General features: G+C 55.1%; 1 long non-coding RNA gene across 1 annotated transcript; it reads right to left on the minus strand.

The window, feature by feature from the left end:
* Positions 1-1,569: 1,569 nt before the first annotated feature.
* On the minus strand, positions 1,570-8,781 carry LOC135190637 (uncharacterized). Its single transcript, XR_010308583.1, has 3 exons — positions 8,695-8,781; positions 7,914-7,983; positions 1,570-2,117 (listed from the first exon to the last, which is right to left on the minus strand). It is a non-coding gene; the product is annotated as an uncharacterized LOC135190637 (long non-coding RNA).
* Between the last annotated feature and the right edge of the window lie 841 nt (positions 8,782-9,622).

Below are 9,622 nucleotides of genomic sequence, written 5' to 3' on the forward strand. Positions count from 1 at the left end.
CTGAAAGGTGGAGAAACAAGCAGAAAACCTCAGCTGAGAGCTTGCCCAGTGCCCACATTTCGGCTCCTTGTGCTGCTGCCTGCTGGCTGTAATTCTTTGCTGGGTGATGGACAGGGCTTAGAGTCAGCATCTAGAGCAGGAGGCACAGGTTCTCTGCTGAGATGGATGGATGTTCCCTGCTCCATGAAACATCTGATGTGCCCAGGGTGATACAGACGTTGTAAGAGCTCCCTTGATAATAAGGAAGAAATTTATGGCTGCTTCAAAGCTGCAGATTTATGGTCTGGGGAGGGAGAGCAGAGCTGGTAGAGGGCTGCTGGCAGCAGAGCAAGGAGGAGGAAGGTAGCCAGGTGGGGATGGGCTCTGCTGCCAGGCAATCAGCAACACAACAAGGGGACACAGCCTCAAGTTGTGCCAGGGCAGGTTGAGGCTGGATGTTGTTAGGAAGTTGTTGGCAGAGAGAGTGATTGGCATTGGAATGGGCTGCCCAGGGGGGTGGTGGAGTCTGTGTGGCTGGAGGGGTTCCTGGATCAGCCTGGACAAGGGAGGTTCTTGTGCCCCTGTGCTCAGCACTGCTCAGGCCACACCTTGAGTGCTGTGTCCAGTTGTGGGCTCCTCAAGTCAAGAGAGCTGTTGAGGTGCTGGAAGGTGTTGAGAGAAGGGCAGCAAGGCTGGGGAGGGGCCTGGAGCACAGCCCTGTGAGGAGAGGCTGAGGGAGCTGGGGGGGTGCAGCCTGCAGCAGAGGAGGCTCAGGGCAGAGCTCATTGCTGCCTGCAGCTGCCTGCAGGGAGGCTGTAGCCAGGTGGGGTTGGGCTCTGCTGCCAGGCAGGCAGCACCAGAACCAGGGGACCCAGGCTGAAGCTGTGTCAGGGCAGGTTGAGGCTGGCTGTTGTTAGGAAGTTGTTGTCAGAGAGAGTGATTGGCATTGGAATGGGCTGCCCAGGGAGGTGGTGGAGTCTGTGTGGCTGGAGGTGTTGCAGCCAAGGCTGGCTGGGGCACTGAGTGCCATGGTCTGGTTGGTTGGGCAGGGCTGGGTGCTAGGTTGTGCTGGCTGAGCTTGGAGCTCTCTGCCAACCTGCCTGATTCTGTGATTCTATGGGGTAGAGTAGTAGAGAAGAACCTTTCTTAAACTTCTGAGAATTGATCAGATCCCCTCTGGGGCTGCTCTTCTCCAGGTCAGCTTGAGGTCTCTTCACAGAGAGGTCTTTCAGCCTCTCCTCATCAGGCAATGCCCTCCAGTCCCTTCATCACCCTTGTAGCCCTCCACTGAACCCTCTCCAACAGATCCCTGTCCCTCTGAAACTGTGGAGCCCCAAACTGAAGGCAATACTCAAGCTGAGGTCTCAGCAGGGCAGAGTAGAGGTGGAGGAGAACCTCCCTTGATCTGCTGGGCACTGCTTAATGCTCCCCCAGGATCCCATTGTCCTTCTTGGCCAGCAGGGCACATTGCTGCCCCATGAGTAACTTGTTAGCCACCAGCACCCCCAGGGCTGCTCTCCAGCAGATCTCAGCCCTCCAGGCGATGGCCGTCGGGCAGGGCTGTGCGGGGCCGGGAAGGAAGCGCAGCTCGGCAGTGCGGGACGTGGAGAGAATTGAGGAGGCAAGGATGAGATGTGAGAGGAGCTGACAGCCGGGAGAGGCTTGGGTGAGATTGCTTTCGCAGCAGTGCAAACAGGCAGGCGCCGCACCCGACGGCAGCTCTGTTTGAACAGACCTCGGCTGCTGTTTGCTCTCAACCAGCTGGGGGCCGGGAGGAGGCGGCCAAAAGCTGCTCGCCTCGGTGCCGGCCAGGATTGCCCCAGGAGAAGCCTCTCTGCTCTGGAAATCCCTCTGTAAGTGGAGCAGGGATGTATTCGCCTTGCTAGGGGCAGGGAAACAGGGGGAGGTAGGAGGCAGCCACCTCCCTTCCCTCTTGATGCTGTGCCGGGGAGATGGGTGAAGGCTGGAGGGGAGCTGTCTGATCGCATTTGGCTGCGTCCTGCTGAGCTCTGCCTCCTCCTCCTCCTCAGCTTTGGCTTTTCCCAAGGTTTAGGGCATCTGCGGAGGAGGTGAGGTCGAAAGGGGACGCAGGGAGAGCTGGAAGGGCTCCTGCTGCCGTCAGCATCCCTCCTTGGTGCCTGTTTAAGGAGGAAAAACCACTCTGGCTATCAATCCACCTTACCTTTTAATAAGTGCCTTCTTGCCCAAGACGTAACCCTTTCAATAAGTGCCTTTTCCACGCAGAAAAAATGATATCTCTACTGTCCTGTGGCCATCCCATAAACCCCCAACCTGCCTTGGCTCAATCCCCTGACATCCAAACAAGCTGAGATGTGGTGGAGGAGGGCACCAGACACAAAAAGGACCTGACAGCCCTTTGCAAAGCAGCGATTAAGGGTGGGCAGTGCTGAGGAAGCAGCAGAGATCTCCCTGCCTCAGGTGGCAGCAGGGATGGGTTCTGCTGATCCTGCATCCTTCCTACCTGGGGGAGGGGGGGGGGGGGGAAAGGCTCTTTGAAATAACAGGGTGGGGGAAAGGTGTGTTAGGATGGTGCCTAGCGTGACAGGGGCAGGGGAGAGCTCTCTGTGACCAGAAGAGTAACTCTGTGTGATCAGGAGAGCAACTCTAAATGTGACCAGAAAAACCCTGTGATGTGACCAGGAGAGCAACCCTGTGGTGTGACCAAGAGAGCAACCCTGTGGTGTGACCAGGAGAGCAACCCTGTGGTGTGACCAGGAGAGCAACCCTGTGGTGTGACCAAGAGAGCAACCCTGTGATGTGACCAGGAGAGCAACCCTGTGGTGTGACCAAGAGAGCAACCCTGTGGTGTGACCAAGAGAGCAACCCTGTGGTGTGACCAGGAGAGCAACCCTGTGGTGTGACCAGGAGAGCAACCCTGTGGTGTGACCAAGAGAGCAACCCTGTGATGTGACCAGGAGAGCAACCCTGTGGTGTGACCAAGAGAGCAACCCTGTGATGTGATCAGGAGAGCAACCCTGTGGTGTGACCAAGAGAGCAACCCTGTGATGTGACCAGGAGAGCAACCCTGTGGTGTGACCAAGAGAGCAACCCTGTGATGTGACCAGGAGAGCAACCCTGTGGTGTGACCAGGAGAGCAACCCTGTGGTGTGACCAGGAGAGCAGAGGTGCTATGGGGGATCAGAATCACAGCATGGTAGGAGCTGGAAGGAGCCTCTGCAGATCATCCAGTCCAACCCTTCTGCTAAATTAAGGGCACCCACAGCAGCTTGCCCAGGGTGGGGGTTGGAATCTCTCCAAAGAAGGAAGGTCCACAACAGAATGAGAGAATGAGAAGAACCTGCAGGTTGGAAAAGCTCCTCAGGATCACAGAATTTCTTAGGCTGGATCAGACCTTCCAGCCCAACTAGAGAAGGTTTTCCTAACATCCAACCTAAACCTCCCCAGTTCAACCAAGATGTAGCAGCTCCAGAAGCATTCATGCATGGCAGAGCCTTGGAAAGAGTCACAGACTCACAGCAACACCCAGGTTGGCAATGCCCCTCAGGAGCACCAAGTCCAACCTGGCACCCTGCTCTACAAGAGTCACCTTAAACCACAGCCCCAAGCACCACATCCAAACCACCCTGAAACACAGCCAGGCTGGGGGACTCCACCACCTCCCTGGGCAGCTCATTCTCCCTGGGCAGCTCATTCCAGTCCCTGACCACTCTCTCCATGAAAAACTTTTTCCTAATGTCCAATCTAAACCTCCCCAGCCTCAGCTTGAGGTCATTCCCCCTTGTTCTGCCTCCAGTGACCTGTGAGCAGAGCCCAGCAGCAGCCTCTGCACAGTGTCCCTTCAGGTAGCTGTAGACAGCAATGAGCTCTGCCCTCAGCCTCCTCTGTTTCACACCACCCATCCCCAGCTCCCTCAGTCACTCCTCATCAGATTTACTCTCCAGACCCTTCCCCAGCTTCCCTGCCCTCCTCTGGACCTGCTCCAGCACCTCCACAGCTCTCTTGTATTGTGGTGCCCAAAACTGAACACAACACTCCAGGTGTGGCCTCACCAGAGCAGAGTCCAAGGAGACAATCACCTCCCTGCTCCTGCTGGCCACAGCATTTTTAATCCAAGCCAGGATGCCATTGGCCTTCTTGGCCATCTGGGCACACTGCTGGCTCCTATTAGCTGCCTGGGCACACTGCTGGCTCCTACTCAGCTGCCTGGGCACACTGCTGGCTCCTGTTCAGCTGCCTGGGCACACTGCTGGCTCCTACTCAGCTGCCTGGGCACACTGCTGGCTCCTACTCAGCTGCCTGGGCACACTGCTGGCTCCTATTAAGCACCCTCTCTGGGCAGCCTGCTCCAGGCCTCCAGTACCCTCACAAGTAGAGCCTCCTGGGTTCCAGTTTGTGCCCCATACCCTTTGTCCTGCCACTGAGCATCACTGACAAGACTCTGGCCCCATGCTTTTGCCTCCCACAGCTCCTTTAGCTCTTGCTGAGCATTGCTCAGATCTGGTCAGCCTGCTCCAGGACTTCATGACCCTCACATCAAACAAATTCCCCCACCCCCCCCCCCCCCCAAGAAGTTTCTGGGCAGATGAGGAAGAAATTCTTTCCAGTGAGGGTGGAGAGACCCTGGCACAGGTGCCCAGGGATGTCCCCTCCCTGGAGGTATTCCAAGCCAGGTTGGATGAGTCCTTGAGCACCTTGGGCTGGTGGGAGGTGTCCCTGCCCATGGCAGGGGGTTTGGAACTGGCTGAGCTTTAAGATCCTTTCCAACCCAACTCACTCTATCAATCCAACACAAAAATAGTCCATGGGGACAAGCCACAGGTAGCTCCAACCCCTCCCTGCCACCATCCTTTCCCCTCTCAATTACATCCTAATGCCTTCTAAAGCAACCAATGTATTTATAGCCTCTTTTTTCACCCCTCTAACACATCCCTCCCACCCCTCCCCTCATCCCCCTCCCCAACTCCACAACATTTTACAGCTCATCCTCTGTAACAAATTTGACTTCATCAAGCCAAGGTGCTGGGTTGAGAGAGCCCCATGGAAATAAACAGGAGCAGCAGATCTTTATTCCCAGCCCTGGCATTTGTCTCCCTGGATGCCTCACATGGTCTTGGTTGACACTTTGGATTTGTTCCAGTCACTAAAGACAGTGAAATAAGCCTGGCTCAAGGGAAAGGATATTCCCTACCTTCTCCTCACTCTCTTGGATTGGGTATTCATAGAACCCTAGGATGGTTTGCATTGGAAGGGATCTTAAAGGTCATCCAGGTCCAGCTCCTCTGCCATGATGATTTTTAGGGGCTGCAAAGCTAATTGGAGCAAGCTTCAACCCAGCAAGAGCAGAGAACAGAATCATAGAAACATCCACTTGCAACTCCCCTACTATAGGCAGGGACAGCTCCCACCAGCCCATGGAGCTCAAAGCCTCATCCAACCTGGCCTTCAACAGCTCCAGGAAAGGAGCATCCACAACCTCCCTGGGCAACCTGTGCCAGTGTCTCACCACAGAGTCATGGAATCAGGCAAGTTGGCAGAGAGCTCCAAGCTCAGCCAGCCCAACCTAGCACCCAGCCCTGCCAACCAACCAGACCATGGCACTCAGTGCCCCAGCCAGCCTTGGCTGCAACACCTCCAGCCACACAGACTCCACCACCTCCCTGGGCAGCCCATTCCAGTGCCAATCACTCTCTCTGACAACAACTTCCTAACAACATCCAGCCTCAACCTGCCCTGACACAGCTTCAGCCTGGGGCCCCTGGTTCTCTTACTGTCTGCCTGGCAGCAGAGCCCAACCCCACCTGGCTATAGCCTCCCTGCAGGCAGCTGCAGACAGCAATGAGCTCTGCCCTCAGCCTCCTCTGCTGCAGGCTGCACCCCCCCAGCTTCCTCAGCCTCTCCTCACAGGGCTGTGCTCCAGGCCCCTCCCCAGCCTTGCTGCCCTTCTCTCAACACCTTCCAGCACCTCAAGATCTCTCTTGAATGGAGGAGCCCAGAACGGGACACAGCACTGCAGGGGTGGCCTGAGCAGTGCTGAGCACAGGGGCACAAGAACCTCCCTTGTCCTGCTGCCCACACTGCTCCTGAGCCAGCCCAGGATGCCATTGGCTCTGCTGCCCACCTGGGCACTGCTGCCTCCTCTGCAGCTCCTCTCTCCCAGCACCCCCAGCTCCCTCTCTGTCTGGCTGCTCTCAGCCTCTCTGTCCCCAGCCTGCTTGGGGTTGTTGTGGCCAAAGTGCAGAACCCTGCCCTTGGCCTTGTTCAGTCTCATCATTTCAGTGGGGAAAAAAAAAAAGAAAACCAAAAAGGAGGTTGGGGGAAGGCTGGAGTTTGGTATTTTCCATCCCTTCTGGAAGATGTGTGGGGATGGAGGTGGGAAAAATGCCAGGAAAAGGCTGCCTGTGACTTTTAATCTTATTTATATCCACCCCGTGGCTGTCATCAGCCTATTTATACAGCTCCAAGACGTCCTCTCCAACGTCTTATATATATCTATATCTGTGCCTGTGCACCTTTATATTTATATAGCTCCTAAGAGGATTCATTTAGTGATGGGAGATGGAGTCTGGAGACGTTTGGAGGGGATTTAGGCTTGTGGGCTGGTTGAAAGAGGCTCTGGGATAAGCATCCCATATAAAAAGAACCCCCCCAGAATCAAAAGCAGCAAAAGATTTCGAGTGCTGGTTGGTGTTAAAGCAAAAAAGATTCCTCTCCCCCTTTTCAACTTGGAGGTGCTGCAGAAGCATTTGTTCAGAGCTCTTAGAGAAGTTATTAAACAGGTTGGCAGAGAGCTCCAAGCTCAGCCAGCACAACCTAGCACCCAGCCCTGCCCAACCAACCACACCATGGCACTCAGTGCCCCAGCCAGCCTTGGCTGCAACACCTCCAGCCACACAGACTCCACCACCTCCCTGGGCAGCCCATTCCAATGCCAAGCACTCTCTCTGACAACAACTTCCTAACAACATCCAGCCTCAACCTGCCCTGCCACAGCTTCAGGCTCTGTCCCCTTCTTTTGGTGCTGGCTGCCTGGCAGCAGAGCCCAACCCCAGCTGGCTACAGCCTCCCTGCAGGCAGCTGCAGGCAGCAATGAGCTCTGCCCTGAGCCTCCTCTGCTGCAGCCTGCACCCCCCCAGCTCCCTCAGCCTCTCCTCACAGGGCTGTGCTCCAGGCCCCTCCCCAGCCTTGCTGCCCTTCTCTCAACACCTTCCAGCACCTCAACATCTCTCTTGAATTGAGGAGCCCAGAACTGGAGATAGCACTCAAGGTGTGGCCTGAGCAGTGCTGAGTCTCTTCTTGCCCAGCCTCTATTGATGCTTGGGGTTGCCCCTACCCAGTTGCAGAACCTTGCACTTGGCCTTGTTTAAGTTCATGCTCTTGGCTTGGATCCTTCAGGTACTGGAAGAGTCCTTTAACATCTCTCTGGAGCCTTCTCCAGCCCAAACTCTCTCAGCCTGTCCCCATAGTGGAGCTTCTCCAGCCCTCTGATCACCTTCATGACCTCCCCTGGACCCTCTCCATCAGCTCCAGGTCCTTGTTGTGCTGGGAGCACCAGAACTGGAGGCAGTGCTGCAGGTAGGGTCTGAGCAGAGGGGAAGAATCCTCTCCCTCTTGCCTGAAGGGGCTGCAGGAGAGCTGGAGAGGGACTTTGGAAAAGGGCTGGGAATGCCAGGATGAGGCACAACAGTTTTGAGCTGGGAGAGGGGAGACTGAGCCTGGAGATGAGCAAGAAATTGTTGAGAGTGTGGGTGGAGAGAGACTGGCACAGGCTGCCCAGGGGGGCTGTGGCTGTCCCCTGCTTGGAGGTGTTCAGTGCCACGTTGGGTGACCACATTGGGCTGCTGGGAGATGTCCCTGCCCATGGCAAGGGTTTTGGAACTGGATGATCTTGAAGGTCCCTTTCCAACCTGACCCATTCTGTGATCCTCTGATATTTTCAGTGCTTCTCTCCTCACCTTGCCCAGCAGAGCATCAGAAAGCCACCAGCATCCTCTTGTTAGCAACAGGCTCCCCACAGCAGGCAGGCTGTAATTAATAAGCTATAATTAACACACACCAGCAGCCATTTAGAAGAGCAGGAGCTAAACCCCCCCAACCCCCAACCTAAACAGTCAGAAACAGCCTTTTTTATCCCCAGCCCTCTCCAAATTAAGGTATTATTCAACCCAAGCCTCTGGCTTTATGCATGGAGGAATTCTCAAGGCTGATGTTTTTTGGGGGCTGTAATTAGCCCATTATTATTCCTAATAATGATTAGGAACCCACAGCAGTGCCTAATCCATTGGAAAGGGAGGAGGGGGAGGGAGGGAGGGAAAAAAAAAGAGCAAACAAAGATAAAAATCTTCATTTCAATTCATCTCTGCACCAAAAAAAATGGGATCAGGATCACACAAGAGGGAGAATCTCCCTTCCACAGGGCCACAAATTCAGCATAGGAGTCCTCATCTGCTCAGCCTTGTCCTTTCCCCCCCCCCCCTCTCCCAAGCTCCCTGAGTCACTATTAAGGATGGATTTACTGCATCTTTCCACCCAAAACAACCATCTGAGGCAATGCAAAACCCTCTCACTGCAGTGTTTCATGCCTGGAAGTCACTCACTGGGGTTTCTGGGCTTGAATGTCATGTTTGAAGGGGAGGGGAGGAGAGGGGGGGGGAAGGAAAACCCCAACCAACCAACAACAACAGCAAACAAAAACCCATCCCAAAATAAACATAAAAAAAACCCAACAGAACAAACTGGGAGCATTTTGTGGCCTTTCCCTCCCTCCTTGCAAAGGGAAGGTTTCAGTTCTTCAGCTGGAAGGAATATTTGGGTCCAGACATCCCTGAGCTCCTGCCTGAAAATAACAGGAGTTGAAACAGCTCAGCTGCTGCCCCTTTTCCTCCCTCCTCCCACCCCAGGCCCATAGTTTAATATAAGACTTCTTTTCCCCCCCCCATCCCAGCCCATCCTAGAATAACTCTTCTCCCTCCCCAGAATGATTTGCTCTATGGAAGGGGTCTCCTTTGGGTGCCATTCTGGACAGAGTCACTCTGGTGGATCTGGTGCATGGAGCAGGTTGTCTTGAGTGCCATCACAAAGTACCTACAGGATGGCCAAGGGGTCATGGGTTTAGGAAGGGCAGGTCCTGCCTGACCAACCTGAGCTCCTTTTCTGGTCAGGTTCCTGCTTGGTGCATGTGGGGCAGGCTGTGGATGGAGTCTGCCCAGACTGCAGCAAAGCTTTTGGCATCCTCTGCTACACCAAGCTCCTGGCACAGCTCCTGCCTCAGATGGGTTCACTCTGGTATGGGTCAAGAACTGGCTGGAAGACCAGGCCCAGAGAGTGGTGGTGAATGGTGCCACATCCAGCTGGCAGCTGGCACCAGTGCTGTGCCCCAGGGATCAGTGCTGGGCACAGTCCTGTTGAATATCTTTATTGATGATCTGGAGCAGGGGATTGAGTCCAGCAGCAGTAAGTTTGCAGATGACACCAAGCTAGGAGCAGCTGTGGAGCTGTTGGAGGGTAGCAGAGCCCTGCAGAGGGACCTGGCCAGGCTGCATGGGTGGGCAGAGGCCAATGGGATGAGACTGAACAAGGCCAAGGGCAGGGTTCTGCACTTTGGCCACAACAACCCCAAGTAGCACTACAGGCTGGGGCCAGAGTGGCTGAGAGCAGCCAGGCA

Source organism: Pogoniulus pusillus, chromosome 36 (assembly GCF_015220805.1).
Source record: "Pogoniulus pusillus isolate bPogPus1 chromosome 36, bPogPus1.pri, whole genome shotgun sequence".
NCBI lineage: Eukaryota > Metazoa > Chordata > Aves > Piciformes > Lybiidae > Pogoniulus > Pogoniulus pusillus.